This window comes from Callorhinus ursinus, unplaced genomic scaffold (assembly GCF_003265705.2).
Source record: "Callorhinus ursinus isolate GAN/ISIS: 27379988/994484 unplaced genomic scaffold, GSC_fseal_2.0 scaffold1, whole genome shotgun sequence".
Classification (NCBI taxonomy): Eukaryota; Metazoa; Chordata; class Mammalia; order Carnivora; family Otariidae; genus Callorhinus; species Callorhinus ursinus.
The window spans coordinates 93,061,330-93,087,038 of NW_027397063.1; the positions used below are offsets into that span (position 1 = coordinate 93,061,330).

Below are 25,709 nucleotides of genomic sequence, written 5' to 3' on the forward strand. Positions count from 1 at the left end.
AATAAAATTCCTGACTGATCTGTTAAAACTTCATTTCTGGCAGAGGTTGAAATTGCAATTAGGTTAGGTATTAGGCCTCAGTTTGGTGATTTGGGCCTGGTTTTCTTCTTGACAAAGATGATAGGGGCTAAGGAGGGAAATAAAGCTGGGAAGGGAGTTATATATACCACACTGGGGAAATGGAGGCAGCCAGTGGAGGCTTCACACACAATTTGACATCTGAGCACACAGCTTGGGGAGCTCAGTCATGTGCTGACAAAGGATCATTCCATGAAGAGAAGGGACATCAGGCGCAAAGGTGTTGACGAGGGAGTGGATCTGACTAGTGAGAAAGAGCAAGGAAGCCCATGTGGCTGGAGAAAGTGACCCAGGGAGGGGAGAAGGCCTTGGCAGCAGCATCAGAACTGAGACTTTTACTCTGAGATGAAGAAAAGCTGGCAGGATATGATCTATATGCATACAAAGAATCACTCTGACTACTATTGTAAGCAGAAAGAATTAGGGGTCCCCCGAAAAAGAAAGACAAGGCATAGCTCCCTTGACCTAAGGAAAGTCATTTCAGGCCCCCAACCACCTGTGCTGTGTGCCTTACAGGTACCACTTGCCCAAAGCCGATTTCTAGCAGAACTTCCTGGGATATGTCAAAATTGTAGAATAGACCCCAGTAGATCGTGATTTTTAAGGGAACTAAAGAATGTAAGAACAAATGACCACTATCAGGCCAGGAGATAGCTTCCTCATATCAGGGACAATAAATCAGTGATAAATCTCCCAGTGCCGGCTCAAAAGTAGAGAATGACCCCACACACATTCTTGAGTTATCTTTGTGGGATCTAAACCCCTTTGAGCACTCAGATACCCGGCCAACTAAAGCCAGAGAATTGGTGATGTTGACCCTTGCCAGCCCTCAGGACTGGGACCTGGTCTCTGTCACCTTACGATGACTTTGCCTCAATTCCAGGCTGAAAGCTTTTAAGTTCCTTCATGAATACACATGAATCCTAAGCTTGAAATTTCCCCACTTTTGTTGTTTGAGGAGACACCACTTTGGGAAATATCCCCGGTGTTCTGGACCTGTTGCGAGTAAAACCCTTCTTTTCTTATTCTTGGCTTGGTTGTATCTTTTGGCTCAACACCCACCAAGAGGTGAACCTGGTTTCAGGTAACACTGCTTTAAAGAATAGACTGTAGAGGGGCCAGAGTAGAAATAGGAGGACTAGTTAGGAAGCTGCTGCCATTAAGTAGGTGAGAAACCATGGGGCTGTGGACCAGACTGATAGCAGCAGAAGGCTGGGGGCAGATGATGGCTGAGGTGCCTACGGGTAACTGCATGCAGGAGACTGGCGTTCAAGGCAGAAGTCTGCGTCAGAAATAGAAATTTGAGAGACATCAGTGTAGAGATGGAACAGGATCAAAGAGAACAAGTGTAGAAAGAGCAGAAAAGAGGCCTGGAAACCGAACCCCAGGACATCCAGTGTTAAATGTCGAGGCAATCAGAGGACACCAGCAAAGAAGGTTGAGAAAGGGTCAAGTGAGGTAGGAGAAAAACCAAGAAGCGGAGGCTTGGACGCCAGTAGCCTTCAGGAGCACAAAGGAAGCATCGTTAAAAGCTGAGGGCAAAGACTGACCCCTGATGTTAGCAGGGCTGATCGTGAGGGCCCTGACAGCGGCGAGGTTCCTGGGGTCGTGGGGCTGGAAGCCTCAACAGAGAGGATTACAGAGATACAGCGTGACACAATAGAGAGCAAGTATAATAGTTACTTCAAGGAATTTTAATAAAAAGGGAACCTAGAAATGAAGTGATGGCCGGAGAGGGATTCGAGGTCAAGAGGTTTTCAAAAGCTGGGAAAAATGATAGCATGATTCTCTGCTATTCGAGAGAGGGAAAACTGGTCGTTGCAAGGAAGAGAGGACACTTTATACAGCAATGTCCTTGAGTAGACAAAGGGGATGAGATCTAATGCAAAAGATGGGGGATAGCCACTTTCAATATGTGGCCAAGTATATGGGCCCAGACACCAGGAGATGGGAAGATTTTTGAACAAGAAAATAAGGTCACTGGTTCCCATGGCCCTTTACTCTGCATTTTTATTAGGAAATGTGTCTCATAGGAACCATTTATAAAGCTCTATCTACTCCTATACTATATAGCTAACTAATTCAGTTTACACAGCAGCCTGATTATTCGACTCTCCATTGTTCAGAGCGGTACATTCCACAGCTGCCTGGGCTTTGGTGTCACAAGGGAGGAGTGCCAATGGGTTGATGAAGCCTGCTTCAGAAGGGACTGCTCTCATCCAGGAAAAAACCTCCCCACAAGAACAGCGGGGTCTCTGGGGCGCCTTGGTGGCTCAGTCGTTAAGCGTCTGCCTTCGGCTCAGGTCATGATCCCAGGGTCCTGGGATCCAGCCCCGCATCTGGCTCCCTGCTTGATGGGGAGCCTGCTTCTCCCTCTCCTGCTCCCCCTGCTTGTGTCCTCTCTCTGTCAAATAAATAAAATCTTAAAAAAAAGAAGAAGAACAGAGGGACTCACCCAGTTATGATACATCCAACATAGGTGCTTAATCAGTGTAATCAGGGGGTGGCATGAAATGGTAGGAAGAAGTTATGGTGAAATTAGGGTCAGCCAGGTAGCCCTGAAATCATGATGCTGCTAAATGCTGGTTTTAGAAAACTTACTTTCTTGTACACTAGAAAGAAATCTGATTGAATTATTTGCTCAATATATACTACATGCCAAGCACTGGACAAGCACATAAAAGTCATTCCATGATGAGACAAATTTTCCTACATCTCACTTGGTCCTTTTACTTTATTGACAACATCTGGCAAAGTAATCACCTTCTCAAAAATCCTATCCCCTCATTTTTGCCCAGAACCATGAAAGAAGTCAGTTCTTTCTTTTTTTGTGAAAGGATACATGATTCTATGGACAGGATTTACTTACCCAAAAAATGAGTCTTTTTCTTTTTTTTTAAATTAACATATATTATTTGTTTTAGGGGTACAGCTCTGTGACTCATCAGTCTTACACACGTCACAGCGCTCACCGTAGCACACACCCTCCCCAATGTCCATCACCAGCCACCGCATCCCTCCCACCCCCCACCACTCCAGCAACCCTCAGTTTGTTTCCTGAGATTAAGAGTCTCTTATGGTTGGTCTCCCTCTCTGGTTTCATCTTGTTTAAACTGAGTCTTTCAGGGGCACCTGGGTGGCTCAGTCATTAAGCATCTGCCTTCGGCTCAGGTCATGATCCCAGGGTCCTGGGATCGAGCCCCGCATCAGGCTCCCTGCTCAGCAGGAAGCCTGCTTCTCCCTCTCCCATTCCCCCTGCTTGTGTTCCCTCTCTCGCTGTGTCTCTCTGTCAAAAAATAAATAAAAATCTTTATATAAATAAATAAATAAACAAAAGAGTCTTTCAGTCCAGCTGTACCTGAAGGATTTTTCTCCATCATTTTCATAACCGCCTCACCCTAACTTAAGATCACAAGTTCATGAACTTGTAGTATTTACTATATATTCTATTGTCTTCCTCAGCAACATATTTTGTTATTCAAAATATATATATTCCCACTACCATCAGTTCCCTTGGCAAATATTACTGATTCTTTCCTCCTTGAGTTTTCAAAGGGGCATTTTTCAACAAGGAGCTGGGTCTTTGTTACCTGTTCAAGTAGCAACATTTAGTTAACGTTGGATTACTTCAGGCCGTACCAAACCGCCAACTCCAGGCCTGGTGTCTTTCAGGGGGAAATAAGAAGGTGTGATGTTTGAGTAGCATAAATTCATTAGTGATCTCCCACGAGATTAATCTAGTCCGAAATCTGTCAGTGAAGGACTGTACTTTTGGTTTCAGACTTGACAGTGAAGATGATAAGATTCATTTAAAAATCACTTCAAAAAATGGAGGAGAAATGATAGTTTCATAAAACAACAACAAAGTACGAATGTTGCTCTCTGTGCAGCACTGAAGAACAAATTGAAATGAACAAACCAAAACTGCTTGGTCAGATTTTGACCGTCCTGTTGTTTTGACTATTGGGGCAGGTATTATAAAAGAGATGTTCCTCTCTTCACAGGAAACAGCTTCGTGCGCTCTGAGTGGTAGCTGCGGTGATCTGGGCATTGGAAGTTTCATCTGAGAGGTCCTTGTTCTGGGGTCACTGGGCCCAACCTGCCCGTCAGTTTATGAATCACATTCATAGGCCCGAAGGTGTGTGGGACAGACTATACGGCAGCCTTGCAAATTGTATCATTCTGCATACATTTGTACACGGAAATCCCTCTGCTTATTTACTTCCTGTAATTCTTGATATTCCTTGTGGGCTCCTACCCAACTAAGAGAGAAAATGCAAACACAATTTGATAAGGGAAATCTGTGTCCTAAGATGGCCAACCGAGCCAGCAAGGGAGTCCCAGCCCCTACCCCGGGGCTCTTCTGGGTCCTTCTCCCTGCCCCGCTTCATGCACATGCCAAGATTGCCCAGTATGCAGAAGTACAAGTGTATAAATTGCCCCCTCTGTTTGGGCTCAGGGCTCAGACCTTTGGAAATCACTCTCCTCTGAGCCCACCGGCATTAAATAAACCTCCTATCCTCCAAGATCTCCGAGTGCTGCTTGATTCTTCCGTCGGTGATCCAGTCCAGGTTCCGTAACATTTGGTCCCCTGACCTGGAAACCCAACCGCACTGGCCCATTGTTGCCACCGGTTTGGGAGCAATGGCAGGGTGGTGACTGAACGAGAGATCATAATGGAGAAGGCGTGCCTTGCCTAATTTTTGGCAGTCTCCCGCCCCGGTCACCTTGGGCTGACACCACTCCACTGTTCCCACTGGACTCGAGGAGACTTGGCAGGTGAGGACCTGGTCCCAATGTCAGATTACGGTAAGGCCTGGGGCCCCAGGACCCAGAGAGGCCCGCCCATCGCGGTGGAAGGGGAACCTGATCACCAACCAGAGACCTCTTAGAGGTCTCATAGGTAGGGATTCCCAGGGAGGGAATGTAATAACTTCTGGAGTGAATGCGTGAGTGAATGTGCAGTCCAACGTGGCTTGCTCAAGCAGACTGATTCTGTGCCTCCACGGGCAGGCACCCGTAAGGTCCCCAGAAGCCTACGGAGTCTGAGCGGTCCTATCTGCGATTCTGAATGGCATACGGTCTATGGCAGCATCAGAATAGTTTCTGATCGTAAGTCACAATGCTGAGACCGCTACGGCTAAGCCTCATCTAAGCTCCTTCGGGACATGGCCAGATGGGCATCTGATTGGTCTCCTCACCTCAGGAGGCAACCCCCCTTTTGTCTGTCTCTGTGCCACCGCACACGGGAACATCACCATGGCATCAGGGCAGAGTAAACCTACGGTTCTAGAGACCATGATCAAAAATTTCAATAAGGGGTTTTCGGGAGACTATGGAGTCAGGATGAACCCCAGCAAGTTCAGAACCCTATGTGAATTGAAATGGCTCACCTTTCATGTCAGGTGGCCTTCAGAAGGAACATTGGATGTCCCAACAATTCGTTGAGTATGGTGAGTCATAACAGGAGAACCAGGACACCCAGACCAGTTTCCGTACATTGACTCCTGGCTAGGAATTGCTCAGACCCTTCCCCCCTGAGTGCGTTTAGCTTGCAATAGGCAGGGACAGGCCAGGGTCTTAATCGCCTCATCCAACCAACCTAAAGAAAATCAGCAAAAGCCCCAGTCTCCACAAATCCTAGCCGGAGATACCAAGGACGAACCAACCCTGACCCCACCATATGTACCCCCAAGACCGTCTACACCTGGCCCTTCAGCTCCAGATACTCCGCCACCATTGGTTTCACCAGAACCCCCAGGGCCAGAAAATCCACTGGCGCCCCCAGGCCCAAAAGATCCACTTTCTCCAGGACCAGTAGCCAGGTTGCACCCCAGGCTGGGCACAAGCACCCTCCAAATGCCAGTAGGAGAGACACGGGAATCCGAGACGCACGATGAAGACGGGACGGTCCAACCCGGCCATTCCATGATGTATTATCCCCACCAACCTCCTTAACTGGAAACATAACACCCCATCCTACTCTGAGAAACCACAGGCTATGGTAGATCTCATGAAATCCTTCTTCCAGACTCATCGGCCAATGTGGGAAGACTGCCAACAGTTACTCCACACCCTGTTTAACACAGAGGAAAGGAGGAGAATAATGAAGGGTTCACAGCAGTACCTGGAAGAGCATGCACCAGAAGGAGTCATCGACCCTGCTGCCTGGGCTAATATGGCCACACCCGAAGAGCGCCCAGCATGGGACTTCACAAGTGAGGGACAGGCCCACATCCGCCAATACCAGGAGGCCCTCCTCCGGGGAATCTGGACAGGAGCTAAGAAACCCATGAACATGACTAAGGTATCCTCGGTCACTCAACAACCAGGGGAGTCCCCTGGGGACTACTACAAAAGACTATGTGAAGCCTACAGGATGTACACCCCATCTGACCCCGAAGAACAGGCAAGCCAACAGATGGTAAACACCTCCTTTGTGGCTCAGGATGCCCCAGACATCAGGAAAAAACATCAGAAACTAGAGGGTTTTGCCAGGATGAACATCACCCAGCTAATAGAGATTGCCAATAAGGTCTACATGAACAGGGAGGTCACAGCCAAATGGGAACCCAACAAAAAGATGAAAAAGAAAGTCAGCCTCCTTGCCACCTCCCTGAAAGAAAAGGACAACACAAAGGCAGGGAGACCCCAACCACCAAAAGGGGGGAGACCCAGAACCCCCTTGGCAAGGGATCAATGTGCCTACTGTCAGGAGAAAGGGCATTGGAAAAATGAATGTCCCAACTGGGGAAAGGCTCAGAAGCCCAGCCCCTACAAGGAAGAACCCCGAGAGGAGGACCTCATAGGCCTTGTGAGAATGGACTCAGACTGAGGGGGACCGGGCTGTTTCCTCCTCAGCCCCCATGAGCCCACGGTCAGAATGAAGGTAGGGGGCCAACCAGTGACTTTTATGGTTGATACTAGGGCCGAGCACTCTGTTGTCACCTCCCCAGTGGCCCCTTTCAGCAAAAGGACTGCAACCATCCTTGGGGCCACTGGGACGTGGGTGATATAACAGCCCTTTTGCCAGGCTCGCCAGTGAGAACTCGGGGGCCACAAGGTCCGACATGAATTCCTTTATCTGCCTGATTGACCCATCCCTCTCCTGAGCCAAGACATACTCTACAAGCTTAGGGCTCAGATAACCTTTGAGCCCACCAGACACACAGCCTCCGACTGAACCCAAGGCAAGAGGAGATGCGGTCTCTGTTACTAGAAATTACCATGCCATGGGAAGAAGAAAGGAGGCTATCTGTGCCCAGGCCCAACAGAGCAGCCCGCCAGAGTTTAGACTCATCTTCCCTTCAGTATGGGCTGAAAACAACGCACCTGGACTAGCCCAGAATCGGGCCCCTATCATTGTTGAACTGATCCCAGGAGCTCAACTTCAGAGACAAAGGCAATACCCCCTTCCACAAGAAGCTAGGATCAGCATCCAAGAACATCTGGCCAACCTCAAAGAAGCAGGAATTCTAGTCGAGTGCCAGTCGACCTGGAATACCCCACTCCTGCCAGTCAAGAAGGCAGGAGGGGGATACCAACCAGTTCAGGACTTGTGGGCCATCAACAAGGTGACCATCTCTTTGCACCCAGTGGTCCCAAATCCATACACCCTCCTTGACCAAATCCCAGGATCGGTTCACTTGCCTAGATTTGAAGGATGCCTTCTTCTACTTCCGCATAGCTCCTCAGAGCCAGCCACTGTTTGCCTTTGAGTGGTCTGAACCTGATACAGGGCGCCAGATGCAACCATTGAGAGGGCCCCAAACTCCTTAGGGTCTCAGGTACACTCTTTCCAGACAGGGGACTCAGTTTGGGTCAAAGATTGGAAGAAAGACCCCCCTCAAACGGCAGTGGACAGGGTTTGTTAGGTATTGGACTGTTCTAACCACCCCTACTGCCCTCAACATCTCAGGTGTCACCCTGTGGGTCCACCACTCAAGAGTGAAGAAAGCTCATCATTTGGATGAGGAGCTGCGCCAGTGGAGACTCCAGCCAGACTTCACAGAGTGGGCTTCACCTTCAATGAGACCCCACCAACTGATGGACACCTGCTCACTGTGGTCCCTGACTCTCATCAGCGTGATTTTCCTCATCTTGGGAGTTGGACTCTACACTGTTGCCCCTCCTGACTGGACTTTCCCCCAGAGGCTTATTATTGTCATTGCTTATTGGGTGAACCTAAGGTGCATCACTGCACTTACTTCCCCACAGGTTTCATCTGCTGTCGGGTTAGTCACAATAACTCCCTCTACCTAAAGTCATAGACCCCGCTTTTACTGGCCCTCTGCTGTCTACTCCTGAGTGCATTTCACCATGGTTTTCCTGGCCCCAGTCAGTCCCGGTTTTCTGCTACCTGGTGTGCTGTTCCTCCTCACTGCCTCTAAGCTTGCCCAGCCCAGCAAGGGGGGCAAACTGTCATATCACTGTTACTGGCAAATGGACTTTCCAGCTTATCCCCCTCAATCCCGCACCAGCACCCCCACTGACTTCTTCCAACTGGGATGGGCACACACCAAAGGTTGACCTCCGTTTTGATGGATGTCAGCTTCTTGACACCTCCTGGGAACCTCATAGATCGTGTTCCTACCATGGCCCTCACTCAGGTTACTGGCTGGTAGATATCTACATCTGTGGGGGCCCTACACCTCAACAGCCAAACACCTGTCCTCAGTTCTGCTCAAAAGCCTGGGGATGTGACTTATGGGTGGCAACTTGGCCAGGAATGGAACAATGGTCCACCAGGTGGCGCCTCAAACAGTGCAGTGACATCAGGATTTCTTGTCACATAATGCTACCCCATCCTTTTGCCCCAACAATCACTGTATAGCGCTCACCCTCTCAGTCTTAGAACCCAATGCCATGTCATGGGCTACAGAAATCATTCTCCTGTTGGGCCAATATCACCCTATGGGGACCGACCCCATGGCCAAATTTATGATTAAGTCCATGTTCACGCCAAGCCTTACAGTCAACCCCCAGAGTCAGACAGAAAATAACTTGCCCTGGCGCATCCCTGGGTCCCCCATCCACAGGCAGCAAGCATCTATAGCACAACTGTTAGGTATGATTAACACCTCCCACCAAACACTTAACCACTCAAATCCACCCATAGCGTCTGACTGCTGGATCTGTATGAAGTCCGGTCCCGTCCAATACCTAAGTGTCATCCTCAACCAATCCACCGTGTCACCTCCCACCTCGGTACCGGGGACCTCAGATTATCCTTTTCTGGCTCCGGTACCGCTGTATGGCAACTCTTCCTCTCCCATCATGGGCCACAGTCAGATCCGTGCTCCTAACATTTTTCTGGCTTGTGATCAAGGTATATACATCTGCATCACCCTGCACGATCAATTATGCAGGCTTTTCAGTCTCTTAGCCAATCTTTCAGTCCTCCCCAGGAGCGATGCCCCACTCATATGGAGACCTCCTAGCCACCCTCAATGCTCCCCCATGGTCATCCCTCTTATCATGAGCCTGCTGGCCACATCAGGTGTTGCCCTCAGCGCCACTGGCGTCAGGATGTCAGGTTCAGTACCAGGGGTTAACTCAACAACTCACAGTGGATTTTTCCACCCTCACTCAGTCAGCCCTAGCCCTGCAGCGCCAACTCGATTCACTGGCCTCAGTGGTCCTCCAAAACAGGCGCAGGCTCGACTTGCTCATGGCCGCACAAGGGGGGCTCTGTCTCTTCTTACAGGAGGAATGTTGTTTCTATGCTAATGAGTCAGGGGTGGTCCAAGAAACTCTGATCCAATTACAGGAACGAGTACATGCCGGTGGGAAACACTCCAGCAGACAACTTGGTGGGATACCCTCTCACAATTGTTCCCTTGGTTTGCCCCCCTCATCGGCCTCCTCCTATTGCTTTTCCTCATAGTAGCATTTGGTTCTTGTATTCTTAATGCCCTCACTAGGTTTATCACTACTCAAATTGCTAAAATCAGACTCCAGTTGCTCCTTATTCACTATTGCCCCTTAGAAGATGAAAATAATGCCCTCTAAACTAGGTGTTTAAAGGGGCATCAAAGGGGGGAATGATAAGGGAAATCTGTGTCCTAAGATGGCCAACTGAGCCAGCAAGGGAGTCCCAGCCCCTACTGCTGGGGCTCTCCCGGGTTCTTCTCTCTGCTCTGCTTCTCGCGTGCACCAATCCGGGTTCCTCTCCCTGCTCCGCTTCACACACACGCCAAGAGTGCCCACTATGCCGAAGTACAAGTGTATAAATTACCCCCTTTGTTTGTGCTTGGGGCTCAGACCTTTGGAGATCGCTCTCCTCTGAGCCCAACGACATTAAATAAACCTATCCTCCAAGATCTCCGAGGGCCGCTTGGTTCTTCCATCAGGCAATCCAGTCCAGGCTCCGTAACAAATTCACTTGGTAAACTCCATTAAACATATAGTGTCTTTGAGTAACTTGGGCTTCCTGAGGAGAAGGTCAAGCACTTTTAAGTTTCTTCCACTTCCCATGCTCTTCTCCAAAATGGCAGCTCAGGAATGGTGGTGGGCCCTGGATACAAACCCACCATTTTTTGCCTTCCATCTCCTATTCTGGTCACTGGAGCCCCCACCTGCCATCTAATATTCAAATCTGGGCCTGAGGAACTGTCAGATCTTTCTCAGCTGGGTCTGATGAGGTCTGATCTTCAATTTCCAGTCTACCTCCAGCCCAGCTGGGCTACCCTCCCCTTGCTTCAAGTCACTTTGCCCCATCAATGTTTGTACCCCTCCCCTTAAGTTCACCTACTATCCACACTCCACATACCTGACCCTGCAATTGCCCACATGGTCTTGGGAAGAATCACTCTGTGAAATTTCCTCCTCACAAAAAGGAAATAGGGCAAAGACCACTCTTCTTTCACCTCTACCCTCACCCTACCTAAAATGTCTCCACATTTGACACCTTGGCCTAGACAGAGTCACTCAGACACGCTTTGTCTCACCATCTGCTCCCTCTGCTTCTGTTACCTCCTCCTCCCACAAGGATGGGCTCCCCTCTTTCTCTACCTGGAAGAATATGGCTCATGCACTCAATCCAAAGAAGGCCCAGATGGAACCTACCCTACCCTATGCTTCCTGGAAGCTTTTGAGTTCATGGTTCAAGCTTGAAGGTGAAGGAAAAGAAGGAAAAAATCTTATTGTAAGACAAAACGAAAATACTTCCAAATATTTCAACATTTTCCAAAACGTGATTCCCTCCCATCTTCTCAGAAGCAGAATTTTTTAACTCCTTTCTAGAGTTTCTTCACCAGCCTTTAGCGCCCTAAGTTGCCAGTGTACCTTCAGCATTCCAAAGACGACCTATTATCTCATTTAAACAAAACAAAACAAACCCACCCAAACAGTCCTCTGAGCTTTGATGTCAAGTCAAAGCAGCATGCAGTAAGGGCTGGAGGCTGCAGAAAAGCCAAATGTGAGAACATAATACAGTATTAAATTGAGAAAGAAAATGACTCACAGAATTCGGGGCATATGAAAGTATGTTTGGAAAATCAAGGCCAGCATTATTAATGAAGCAGACTTGTTTCATATGGTGGTGAACACACACCCATAATTACTTTAACGATCTTCAACATCACATCAGGAGGACATAACCTGCCAGATTGAAAAGGTGAGCACTGCCCTACAAAACTCATCATATAAAACCAGCCTTATCTAGCTTTTATAAATTAATCTTCTAATGCAATTGCCCAATTGAATAAAGCTTTAGTATGACTCAATCTTACTTGAATTTAGGAATTCAGTCCAAATACTGAGGTAATGGTTGACACAAACAGTCATTTGCAAGGTCAAGGGGGTTCCGATCAAAAAGACTAAATTTCTCATTACTTGTCATTTCCACATAGTGTATGTCTATTTGAATATTGAATGGATCTCAGGGGAAAGTTGAAGATCATTTCTACAGCCTTATTATTAAAGTCTCAAATAGATGCCAAGTAAAGAAATTTACATAGTTACTAATACAGACATTATTTTAAAAAGTCATTCCTAAGCAAGATAAATTTTATTCCATTAAACAGATAAAATACCCATTACCTATTTTTTAAGCAGGTTCTCTTCAATATTTACATAACAGTTTCATTGTCTTTCATGTGTGACTTAGATCCACAATCAAAAAGAGTCTCTAAAAATATTATTTAAAAAAAAGGGGGGGGCACCTGGGTGGCTCAGTTGTTAAGCCTCTGCCTTCGGCCCAGGTCATGATCCCAGGGTCCTGGGATCGAGCCCCACATCAGGCTCCCTGCTCAGCAGGGAGTCTGCTTCTCCGTCTCCCTCTGCCTGCCGCTCCCCCTGCTTGTGCTCTCTCTCTCTGTCAAAAATAAATAAAATTTAAATTAAAAAAAAAAAAAGACTAAGTCTCTGCTTTGGTGCCACTGTCATTTTAAAGGGGAAAAACAGAGAGTCATGGAAAAGTGATGAGAGGTGTTGAAAAATGTAGCTATGAAGAAACTCTTGGAGAAACAGCATAAACAGGGTGATAAAATGAGAACGTCAAGTCTACTTAAGCTCCCTAAACTTCCCTGAAATGTAATATAATCGTTAACCAGAACATAAAATGTCACTGAGGAAACCACAGCTTTTTAGGAACTGGAGCCTCTTCAGTTCTTTTCGTTTGTTTGTTTTTCCCCAGTTGCAAAATCCACTTTTCTATAACAACAAGGAAATGAATATTTATGAACTCCTGCAGCTCTTTGTTGGTACACATATTAATATACTGATGATCAACAAGCTTCCGTATATGCTTGTCCACTTCTTCACACACACACACCCCAGATTATAAACTAGAGCAAGGATTATGGCCTAATATTCTTCAATCTTCCACAATTCTTATTCTAGTTCTTGCAGACAGTAGAGACTTAGTAAATGTTTATCAAATTGAACTGGACTTTGCGTTAGTGGTTTAACTAATAGATGGCGAACCTGCCACAGTCAAAAGCTTCAAAAAAAGAAAGAGAACTTCTAAATAAGATATTTTTAAAACTCCCTCATTTTATGGTACACTGGCATGGTGTGTAAACTAATTTATATTTTTTCATCAGTTCTTTTATACTCGGGTTCAGCAGAAATTTTGCTGGTAAATCCATATGGCAAATTTCCAGGGTTTTAGACTGTCGATTCAAAACCAAAAGCTGTGTTGACCAAAGGTATCTCACAGAGACAGAGTGCCCTGGCTTCTGATTAAATTAGTGCTGGATGAGCTTAATTGCCTCCCTTTTTAATATCTCACCACTGGAGACTCAGTGCAGGAGGGCTGAATTTAATTGTTATATCAGGTTTCAGAAAGTATGGCTGTCCTTCCAGATTCTATCCACTTTTCCCTCTAGGACAATTTCCTTTAATTAAAGAGATAAGTGTCTGCTTTTTGTGTGTACTAAGAGTGGCTCAAGATTAGAGTTCTAGGACAAGCAATGCACACACGTGGGATAAAGACAAATACAGCTTTGATGAAGCAGAGTAACTAGAAGAGAAGGAAGGAGAGGAGGGAGAGAGGGAAAGGAAGCAAAGAAGTGAAAGATACTTCAGTGAAAATGAAAAACACAAATAGAGTAGTGAGTTGTGAATTTAAAGACACCACCTAGGCAGGGCCAGGATGATGTGTCTTCTTGACTTGGTTACCCCAAGTCCTTAAGTCACACTGCCATGCCCTCTGTTGTTTTCAGAGAATGTTAGTCCTGCTTTTCCAAATTGATACAGATTCTAATTTAGTGTGTCTGCCGAGGGTCCCGAGAGTCTGTATTTCTCACAACTGTCACCCGGGGACCAGCCTTTGACTACTAAAGTGTCAGCTGGTACCCTAAGCAAGAAACTGATTTTCTTGTATTAAAATATAGAACCAAGTGTCTCAACTTCGACATTTCTGCCATTTGGGGCTGGATGATTCCTTGTTGTGAGGTGCCATCCTGCAGGCTGTCCAATGTCCCGCACTGTAGGATGTTTATCCGCATCCCTGTCCTCTTCTCACTAGACGCCCGGAGCAAATCCCCCAGTTATGACAAACAAAAATGCTGCGGAATACAGCTCAACGTCCCCCAGGAGGCAAATCACCCTAGCTGAGGTCCACAGAAATCAAGGACATGTGGGCGGTCAGAGGGAAAAGTCCAATAGGTAAAACGCATGCATTTTTGTAAAAGCAGCCCTGTGTTTTGTTCTTTGCCAGCCCTGACCCTGAGCCAACCTTGGCCTTCCTTTAGAAATGACAGGGGAGGAAACAGCGCTGGAAGCCTTCATGCCAACACCTCGGATGAAAACATTACAACTCGGCCAACTGCAGCCTGGCCTCCCTCCAGGGAAATCTGCCATCCAAGAACCACCCCCTCCATTCGCTGCAGAGCTGGCAAGATCTGAGAATATTCCTAGCATCTAGAAGAAATAAAATCCTTCGGACCTATTTTTAGGGCTTAGATAAATGTTCAACTAGTAGAAATGTTCACTATTTCAGACACACTAAAAATGTAGTTTTAATATCATCTATACAATGCATCTCAGAGATTCATTCATTCCTTCCTTGCATTTAAGGAAGCAAACAGCCAATATTTTCTAGACTGTTTCAGAAACATAGCAGAAGTTGGCATGGCCTTTCGGGTGAATTTTAGTTTTCCCTCCTGTCAGGAACGCCAGTAAAATAATCTCTCTCATCATTGCAATGTGGTCATTTCCTTCTCCACTTAACTCCCAAATTGCTTACAATTTTGGTTCAAAGTCTTTTCCTTTACCTTCTTTATTTATTCTGTGTTGTTCAATTATAATTATTTGAATATTTATTGGGCCCTACTAAATTACAAAATGTGTGGAAGGCAAAAAAAAAAAGACAGTGTTTCTAATCTCAGAGTTACCTATTTAGTTAAGGGAAGACTAACACAAATAAATAGACTAGTGACCAATACAAACAATTCTAAGACTCCCTGCCTCCTGAACTATGCCCAGCACATAGGAGACTCCCAACTAATCTTTGTGGAGTGAGTGGATGAACCACTAATGCTCCAGTTTCCAAATGCCATCAAAGTTGACAGATGAAGAATTTTATTGGTTGGAGGTTTCATGGTGAGAACTGAAGAAGTCTACCCACACCTGCACTAAGAGACGACCAAACTCTAGGATGGCTTTTAGCAATATAAGTCTGTGTCCCGGGATGCCTGGGTGGCTCAATCGGTTAAGCGACTGTCTTCGGTTCAGGTCATGATCCTGGAGTCCTAGGATTGAGTCCCTGCTGATCGGGCTCCCTGCTCAGTGGGGAGTCTGCTTCTCCCTCTGACCCTACCCGCTCTCGTGCACTCTCTCTCTCTCAAATAAATAAATAAAATCTTTAAAAAAAAAAAAAAAAAGAAAGAGGCTGTGTCCCCAGGATGACCACAGTCCCACCCCCACCCCCATAAAAACACCTGCCCAGAGAAAGCTCACCTGCCAGAAAAGTTGGCTGCTTTTCTAACCAACACCTGAGGACAGGCCCAACCTCCCTTTCTTAGAGCATCTACTAAAAAGAACTTACAGCTGTGAATCCTTCCTCTGTCCCTTTGAGATGTATATGTATCTCCTACAACTCTGGAGTGTCCTCCTTAAGGACCTGAGAGCCTTGGAAGTGTAACCATCTGGCGGTACAGAGCCTCTGCCTACCAGCCCTATCAGAGGACAGAATCCGCACTTCCGTCCCCGCCCGCTGGCACCCACGGCTGGCCTCGACGCATCTATACAGACCAGCTCTTTGTCGTTCTCCTGGAGCCCCACTCCCCTCCTCCATACTTCTTCACGTTAAAAAGCCCAGTCACTCCCACCCAAATCAGGGTGTAGCTGATTTTCACCGCTTCAACTCATGCCCCCCTTTGTTTATCTTTGAACTGGTGACGTTGAGACTAGGACGGTGGGCAGAATTCCCCTGTCGTCACTCTCTTCTAGCGCCTTCTTCCAGCCCACTTCATAGACATTGATTGTGCCCCATTTTCCCACCTCCCTTTACCATAGCTGCCGCCCACCGCCAGCTCCCATTTACCCGTTGTCGCGTCTTTCCCCAACCGGTGACAGCATCTGGGGAGTGTGGTCCTGGGGCAGACTGACTGTATACCTTTGGAGGGGGTCTAGGATCTGAAGTGGCCCCCACTGCATCTAACTCCACAAAGTACTCCGAAACTGTGGTCCACACCAGGAGCCCCTCCTGGCAAATTAACTGAAATTCCTACTCCTCCCACGTGTGGTGGGGGATGGGCTTTCCCAGGCGGGCAGAAATGAAAACTGCTCCTGCCCTACTGTCTCCTTTCCCTTTCCTCCTGCATCTATAGGTAGGATCAGAGATGTTAAAATTCTACAGAGCTCCTTTACTACAATCTTCTCATGTAATAATAGAGGACCCAACCACCGCTACTACTTGACTTTTGCAGGCATACTCTGCAGCAGGAACTGTGTTGAATGCTTCACAAATCACACCCTTCTCCCCCACCCTTGGAAGAGGAAGACACCGAGGCTTGAGAAAATGGGAGTCTTAACTAGGTTTCTGCAGCCAACAAAAGGGGCAGGGCTAGAATTCAAACCCACTTGTTTTTTTAAGATTTTATTTGTTTATTTGAGAGAGAATGAGAGAGAGAGAGCACGCACATGAGAGGGGGGAGGGTCAGAGAGAGAAGCAGACTCCCCGCTGAGCAGGGAGCCCGATGCAGGACTCCATCCGTGGACTCCAAGATCATGACCTGAGCCGAAGGCAGTCGCTTAACCAACTGAGCCACCCGGGTGCCCCAAACCTGCTTTAAAAAAAAATTTTTTTTTTCCAAATCTTTTACAAATATGAAACTTAAAATTAGCCACTCTCTTATCCTCCAGATTTAGTAAAATAGTAAGACCACCACCAAATTTTGTTAGATGCATTTTTTAAAAAGAGATGTGTACAAAACGATCAGCCCTGAGGATGTAGGTGAAGGGGGCTGTGACATATAGTTACAAATTTGTACAAAGTCTTCCGTACTTACCGCAATCACATTTTCCTTAAATTTGGCAAAATTTCAGTAGCAATTGATTTAAATATGAAAATGGTAAGATAGCATGTTATCCTGAGAGAAGTTAATGCTTATAAATGTTGTTTTATTTGTCTCAGTTTAATGAAAGACTAGTCAGTAAAGAATTTTGTAAATATTGAAAGTTCCATTAGGGGGCAACATGGGGCCGTCACACAGGTGAGACATTATTAAAAAAAAACAAAAACAAAAACAAAAACAAAAACCCCTGAATCCTCTCTTTAACCTCAGACTTTTCCAGAGCCCAAGCGTACTCCAAAAATAATATACTAGGAATTGATTTTAAGAATTACTGCCAGGAATTCGAAGCTCTGTGACATCCTCCCAATGGCAATGAGAGCTAAATATCAGAATTGAGGAGTCTAAGAACTGAGGTTAGACCTTGGGTGAGTTCCTTGCCCAGTTTGGGTCTCCAAGTTCATGTTTGTTAAACAGGCTAAAATCACTTCCATTGCTTACTACAGAGGGCAGATGCTAATTTCCAGGAAACGCTATGCCTACACAGGTAAGATTTGATTAAAAACACAGTTAATTCAAATAGATTGCTGTATTACCTGTCTGGAGCCAGGATCCTGAAGACAACATATGCCCAGAAGCATAAAGTTGGAGTAATAATCTCCTGACACCTGAATCCCTAAAACCCTGATGTAAAAGGAAATCAAGGCCTCAGGTAAAAACCCTTCTTTCACTAGCAGCCTTTCACTAGCAGCGACTAGGCACCACACGGAGACATCACTCAAAACCAGTGGGGCCTGGGTGGGCAAGCTCCATCAGGGATGGAGGAGTTTCCAGTGGGTCTCAAGAAACTGGTGGTCTGTCTGCATACCTAGGGCCCATAACTGTAGATACCTCAGTTAATTATCAGCCTTTTTAAATGCCTCTGCTATAATTAACTTTTGCAAAAATGATTACACAGGCTTTTATGAAAATTATGTTGTGCCAATAGGTTGCCTAATGACTTATTTGTCTGATCCTCACTTTAAAGAAAGTAGGTATTTTTATTTTTTTTTTAGATTTTTATTTTATTTATTTATTTGAGAGAGAGAGAATGAGAGGTAGAGAGTACGAGAGGGAAGAGGGTCAGAGGGAGAAGCAGACTCCCTGCCGAGCAGGGAGCCCGATGCGGGACTTGATCCCGGGACTCCAGGATCATGACCTGAGCCGAAGGCAGTCGCTCAACCAACTGAGCCACCCAGGCGCCCAAGAAAGTAGGTATTTTTAAATCATTGCACTCCCTGATACTGGTTGATGTTAATGATTCAACTATGTGTACCTTGCTTTGCTTTGTTCATATTTAGGAACAACTATATATATTGCCTTACAGTTTAACTACTTTACAGTTTAGGATTTTATGTACATGTTTATCTCCAGAACTAATCCTGAACATTTTGAAATTCCATCATTCAAGGTTCTTTGTTTATAAGAGGGCAGATTTTTCACCAGTCTCAAAATGAGAATACTAAAAATCAAATGAATAAAGTAACTCAGCAAGTCCCATCAAATTCCCTAGTGACCTGATGTAGGTCACCAGCAGGGGTCACTAAAGAAGTGATGGGGTGAGACCAGGTATTTAGCCTAAACCATAAAGTGAGTTTTCAATGGGAGACCCTGGGTGATAAAAATCTGTTTAGCATTTTCCATAGATGTTATATAGTCTGGGTGGGAAATGATCCTGTTCTAGAAAATTCATCATTTGGGGAGGAAAAACATAATCCTTAGTCAGAGTAGTAATAGGCCCAACCCTCGAGAAAAAAAACAGAGCATGTTAATCATGGTTCCTCCATCTACAGAGTCAACATTTGCACATTCAAAACTTGCAGGTATCAAATATACATATTTGTTTTGAAAAGAATTTTTGGAGCCAGAAAATAATCTACTCTTAGTGGCAACCCTCTGACATCTCCTGACTTCTGTTCTACCATACATGAAGATGTCTCAAGAGAAATTCCAATTCTTACAACTTGAAGCGTTCTTCTGTTGTGCTGAAAAACGCATAGCTAGAGACAAATGAATTCTCATGTCTCTGGGTCCCACACTCCTCCACAAAGCTTCACTGTAGACCAGATTCTGAGGGCTGAGCCTCCAGCAAAGTGCAAAAGAAAGTCTTTAAGAAGCAATGGAAGAAGGCAAAGTGGAAGAGGGAAAGTAAGGGAAGGAAAAGGGAAAATGTTTTATTTGTATTCAAAGAGAATTCCATGGCTGTGGCGTTGAGATAGAAAAGAGCTATGTTGGGGCACCAGAAATAAAGGCTTAGAGTATGATAAATATGCTGCTATTTCGGGAAGAGTTAACGAAACGTATGAAATCAGAGCTGTCCTAGACCCAGGTTCTGTTAACCCAGGAGTTAAAGACCCTTTCACAAGGCTCTTTGGTGTAGGACTCCTGGAAGTCCTAGTGTCATCCACAGCCTTCTTTGCTCTGCCCACACACACACACACACACACACACACACACACAAAATGGCCAACTTTCCTCAAACCCTAGAGCATCTGAACGTAATGCACACCAAAATTTTCAGACCAGTTTTTACATGTAGATAGGGCTTAGCTACTTGCAATCCCTGCTAAGCCAGTCTTTGCCCTAAAGAGACATACTTGTCCCCAACCTGGGAGAGCTGGTCATCAGCCTGGTTCATGTCTCCCAGCTCCCAACCTAGCAGCCCGTGTGGTAGTTTCCATAGGGGTTTCTTCCCACTGGCTCCCTCTCCCTGACATTAGTCTGAGCCCTTTTCTGTATATTTCTTTCTCATCACATGCCAGTCTCAAAGTCTGCTGCTTCACCACACCAGCAAACGTCAGGATTGCCCACAATGATCCAACGCTTCCAGGAAGTTTAAAAAGATAAACCGTGCCTCCAGCACCAGCTCCCCCATCTTAACCACCACTTGCAGTTCTTCACTCACTCTTTAATGTCCCCTCGCCTGTGCCCCCACATCAGGGACAGCCCCTCCATGTCCCAGGACTGCACGCTGTACCACCCCTGCCAGAGGACCCCGTGGAGAAGCTGAAACTGGGGTTTCTGGGGGGCACTGCCACAGGAGTATCCACTGTGTTGGAAGGTGAATTCAAAGATGTATGAGACACATAACCCCATCTTCAAACTGATTAGCTTTGAGTGTCAGAGGTAACCTCACAATTCAACCCGATGTTCTCAGGCCTGAGGAAATGTTGTAAAACAACTAGGTTGTCAAGAATGTAGGTTTTATGTCAGCTTCAAAAATAAGTCCCAAAATTTAGGTTACGTGAGAGCAGGAAGGTTTCCAAAACCACAGAAAGAAGTTCCACTGGATTTGATGGGTCACAGGCCATGGATAAAGGTTTGGGGGCAGGGGGTAAACACAGATGATGAGTGAGTTGTAATACTCCCCTGCAGACAGCCTCCTAGAATATCTGGAGGGCGAGTGTCTAAAAGCAGAAAAACCAGGGCGCCTGGGTGGCTCAGTTGGTTAAGCGACTGCCTTTGGCTCAGGTCATGATCCTGGAGTCCCGGGATCGAGTCCCGCGTCGGGCTCCCTGCTCGGCGGGGAGTCTGCTTCTCCCTCTGACCCTCTTCACTTTCGTGCTCTCTATCTCTCATTCTCTCTCTCTCAAATAAATAAAATCTTTAAAAAATAAAAAAAAATAAAAGCAGAAAAACCAGCTGGAAACCTAGTATAATTCTCCAGCAGGGAAAACGCCAGGGCCTGAGCCAGAGAAGGGCAGAGGGAATTAAGAAATATGAAAGACCTCACAAAGGAAGCAGCCTCAGGAACGGAACACAAAACAGTCAAATGCAATAAAGACCATCTACCCTTGGTTCCAGGGAGAGGAGTGGAGCCAGGAGCGGAGATCCTTTTTGAGTTCATATAAATCTGTTCCTAAGGCACGGAGACCCTCTGGTTTTTGAAATCACTGTGACCTGAGACGTGAACCTACTTTCTCTAGTTGTTCATTCAACAAGCCTTGATTTAGTACTTCTTCTCTGCGAGGCATTAAAAAGTCAGAAATCATTAAATGAGGTCCAGGCCCCCAAGGAATTCACCGACCAGTTCCATGACTTACAGGTAATGATTTTGGTTTCCTCATCTCTCACACAGAGAACTGCCACTCCGTTTTCCTTCATGATTTCCCCCATAACCAACTATGATGATGCACTGATCTTTATTTAAACTGGTACTCTCTTGGAGGTGTCATGAGCCACTGCTAAGGTGTGGATCATTCATTATGCCCCCCCTTTTTAAAGCTGTGTGGGGGTTTTTTTTTAGATTTTATTTATTTATTTGACAGAGAGAGAGCACAAGCAGGGAGAGTGGCAGGCACAGGGAGAGGGAGAAGCTTATCAAGGAAAACACAGAGCTTAAAGAACAGCAATTCAAACAGAATTTCAAACATCACAGAGGACTAGAGGCATGGTCCTTCGCAGCTTGTAGCAAAAAGTCTCCTTCTCTGCTATTTCTCAGACGGAATTTTGTGCCCCATCAGGAATATGGGCGGCACTCTAAGCTGTACTCGAAGCCACGGGAAGCCGGGCACATTACTCTGAAGCATCTATTTTGCTTGAAGATTTGGGGTAATTTTATTGATTTGAAGTAGCTTATATTAAAATACACCAAGGGTGCCTGGGTGGCTCAGTTGGTTAAGTGACTGCCTTCGGCTCAGGTCATGATCCTGGAGTCCCGGGATCGAGTCCCACATCGGGCTCCCTGCTCGGCGGGGAGTCTGCTTCTCCCTCTGACCCTCTTCCCTCTCGTGCTCTCTATCTCTCATTCTCTCTCTCAAATAAAATCTTTAAAAAAATAAATAAATAAATAAATAAATAAAAAATAAAACACACCAAAACATCATGCAGTTCAATAAAGTTTTGTGCAGATTTTTCATAAAAAAAATTTTTTAATATTTTATTTATTCATTTTTGAGAGAGTGACAGAAGGCATCAGAGGGGGAGAGAGAAGCAAACTCCCCACTGAGCAGGGAGCCCGATGTGGGGCTTGATCCCAGGACTCTGGGATCATGACCTGAGCCAAAGGCAGATGCTTAACGACTGAGCCACTCAGGCGCCCCAGATTTTTCATTGAAGTAAGTTTACACTGGGCCTTCGGGAGCATGTGAAGGAGACCTAGGAGAAGGGAGAGGAAGGTAAATAAATTGACTTTTGGATGCACTCCAGGGTGAGGTTTGGGAATCCTGACTCATATGACTTAGGATGAAAAAAACAATCAAGGACCATTCAATGAGACACAAAACTCATTACTAAAATGTCCTTCCTTCTTCCCTGTATTTACTTTCAGTGGAAGTTTTCTGTGCTTTTTAATTCTGAGCCTCCTGACTATAAGTTAGAAACTCAGTAACTGAAAATGAAAGAGCAAGCTGTGAACGGAAGGACCATCAGAGCTGACACTGGCATGTCTGAGGTTAAAGCGATTGTGAAGGTGGACTCCATTATCTGCAGAACATAGCCAGCTCCCTCACAAACCAGTGACCGTTCAATGGCATGGGTCAACCAAAATGTCAAATTTAAGGTTTGTACACACGGTCTGCTATGGACGCCCCCCCCCCACCTCACAAGGCCTTTAAAGAACTTAGGAGCCCAAATTCTTCGGCTGTCTAGGTTGTCTGTGTAAATCTTGACACAAAGACAGCCATCTCCATGGTAACCATAGATAAATCTAGACATAAGAGTGGCTTTGTATCACTTACACAGAAATGAGAAAATCTGGTTCAAACTGTCTGACTTTTGATGCTAAAGATGATGGATTCAAAAAATAAAGTTATTTTAAATCTGTCCTCTGCGGCACTTAAATAAAGTGGACATATGATTTTCCCAGAGTTGAGTAGCTCTTGAGACTGATGGCTGGGACTTTTTGCTGCTGGCCTTGCTTGGGTGCAGCAGCAGGAGTGTCTTCAGCAGGCAACAGCTAAAACGTCACACAGCTTAGAAAGGCCCTCCGAGTGAGGTCCAGAGCAGAGCAAGCCAAAGTCCCCCATTTAGAAACATCTGCAGAGTCGAGAAGAGAGCAGAGCATTGGCAAAATAAGGGTCTTGGCAGACTGGTTTTCCCCAACGACTGTGCCCCCTCCCGCCCCTCTACTAGAAGGCCAGATTTTAGGCGGTGTTTTAACTGCCTGGAAATCACAAGTTAGAGAAGCAAGGAGAGCGGCAGGTCAAGCCAAGCCCTTGGTTCCCTGGGGAGCTTGATCTAGATAGTCCCCACGCAGGAGGCACAGGTAGATCTGATCTCAGCCAGAAGGCCCAGGCCCCTTCCCTGACTCCAGCCTGCCTTGCCCTGACAGATCCTGGCAGCCATTCGGCCAAGGCTGGTCTTCAGGAGGGCAAAGCTCTTTCTGCGCCAGAGAAAGAGGGACCATGGGTGGGAATGGTAGGCTGACTGTGGACATAACTTAGTTTATAACTTTAAAATATTGAGATATATGATATATGGCCTGCTTTCATACTGCTGAACCTGATCAAGGGTTAGTAATCAATTTCCAAGAAACACCAAGTCAGCGAAACATGTTCACCAAAGCCCAGTGATGCAAGCAGCAAAAATTCAGAATATGGAAACTCTACAGGACAAGTAACAAACAAACTGCAGGGGCGGGGGAGGCTAGGCTGTAGAAACAATAGATTAAAAGAGACTATTCAACAACTATACGGTGCAGCCCTTGCTTGGAATGGAGCGAACTGACTAGAACAGTCATTCATGAGCCAAAATATATACTGAAATATGAATGGATGACATGATATGATATCTGGGATTTGCTTCAAATCCTCTAGTTGGGGGGATAGAGATGACCTAAGAATGGCCAGGAATTGACCCCTGGCGAAGCTGGAACGTGAGATACGAGGGTTCCTGACACTATTCTCTCCAGTCTTACATAGATTTCCTTTCTTCTCTCCTTCCTTCCTTCCCTCCAGCCATATCTATTCACTAGACTAAAGGAAAAATAGGAGTAAGTTTGTGCAAATAAATGCAATGTTTTCAGCTATTTGAGGAACTTTTGAGTCAATGCTTTCCCCATGTTAAATAGAGGTATTACCTATTTCAAAACATTTACTCTATCAAGACAGTGTCTGAGAGAAAGCAACTCTGAATCCAGAATGAGCTTTAATTTAAATCTCACCTTACCACCTGGGCAACCTTGAGCAAATCATTCAACCTTGCAGCACCTCCCTGGCAGTTTTCTGACTTGTCAGCCTGCAGTAAAACCACTTTGTGCGCTTTGTTGTGAAGATCAGCGAGAATGTTTGAATGTGATAGGTTCTTAGCACACAACTGACAACAACTGATTAGAGATTATATTCCGATTATTTCTGCAAAGATTTAAATTCTTTGCCACAGAAGACCTAATTCTTGATTTTCAAACTTCCACATTTCACCATTTTACTAAAGGTTTTGTTGCATTTGACGGCTAACTCCTCCTTTTAGTCTGAGATAGCAGCTATAGAAAATAGCAAGCAGTTAAAGTTTAATGTTAAATGTTGGTCTCATAATGAAATCGCCTTTGACTATTAAATTTTACTTTATTCTTATGCCAACCTGTGACGGAATATTTTCTTTGTATATATTTATCCATAACAATAAACTTATATCGGTTGCCATAGGAAAAATTAGTCAGCTCTTGGGAGTTTAAAGAATGAATGACGAACTGAGGGTTCTAGAGGGGAGGGGGGTGGGGAGATGGGTTAGCCTGGTGATGGGTATTAAGGGGGGCACGTTCTGCATGGAGCCCTGGGTGTTATGCACAAACAATGAATCATGGAACACTACATCCAAAACTAATGATGGAATGTATGGTGATTAACATAACATAATAAAAAAAAAAGAATGAATGTAATGGAGGAATATTTATCATCAACACCCCACATCCTGCCTCCCCTGCCGGAATGTGGGAGAAGCATCCCTCCTCCGTGGAAGCCCCACCCCTCCATTGGCCCTTGGCTTCCCTCTGCTCTTTGCTTCCTCAAGGATATCACTCAGCCATTCTCCCAGGCATCTTTGGCACCTTCATTTTCTCCCTTACTACTGGATCATTCCCTTGAGTATAAAATACAATTATCTATTTTAAAAAACCCAACTCTTCCTTGACCCTATGACCCCATCCAGCCCCTGCCTCATTCCTCAGCTCTCTTTACAGCAAAACTCTCAAGTCCTCACTTTCCACTCTCTCACCCACCCCTCTAATCATCTCTCCATCCCCACAACACCCGAGAACAAGTCTTGTCAAGGACCTTCAGCCACACCAAACCCCCAATGGCCAGTTCTTTGTCTCATCCAACCTGACCTTTCACTGCACTTTGACCCAGCAGTCCACGCTCATCTTCCCATTTTCTTCTCTTAGCATCTGAGGCTCCTCACTCCGTGTTTTCCTATTCCAACCCCCTTTTCCTTCTTCTGTACCCAGCTGCCAACCATGGAAGCCCAGGGCTGGGTCTTTGGCCCTCTTTTCTGCCAGCCCTTCTGCTCCCTCCTGTCCCCACACCCAACATAGATGTCTTCTAGGCCCAGGATTTTAAATGCTATCCATTCACTGATGACAACCTTATTTTTATCTCCAGCCCTGACTTCTTCTCTAAGCTCTGGTCCCATAAATACATTTGTGTTTAAATCAAGTATAATTGACATACTGTTATATTAGTTTCAGGTGTACAA

At 45.8% G+C, this 25,709-nt stretch overlaps 1 protein-coding gene across 1 annotated transcript in view; it reads right to left on the bottom strand.

The window, feature by feature from the left end:
• Positions 1-15,803, bottom strand: part of OTOL1 (otolin 1) — a 78,150-nt gene extending 62,347 nt beyond the window's left edge. Inside the window, exon 1 of the mRNA XM_025879478.2 lies at positions 15,778-15,803. The gene's annotated coding sequence lies outside the window, so the exon portion shown is untranslated. The remainder of the gene's footprint in view (positions 1-15,777) is intronic.
• Positions 15,804-25,709: the final 9,906 nt, after the last annotated feature.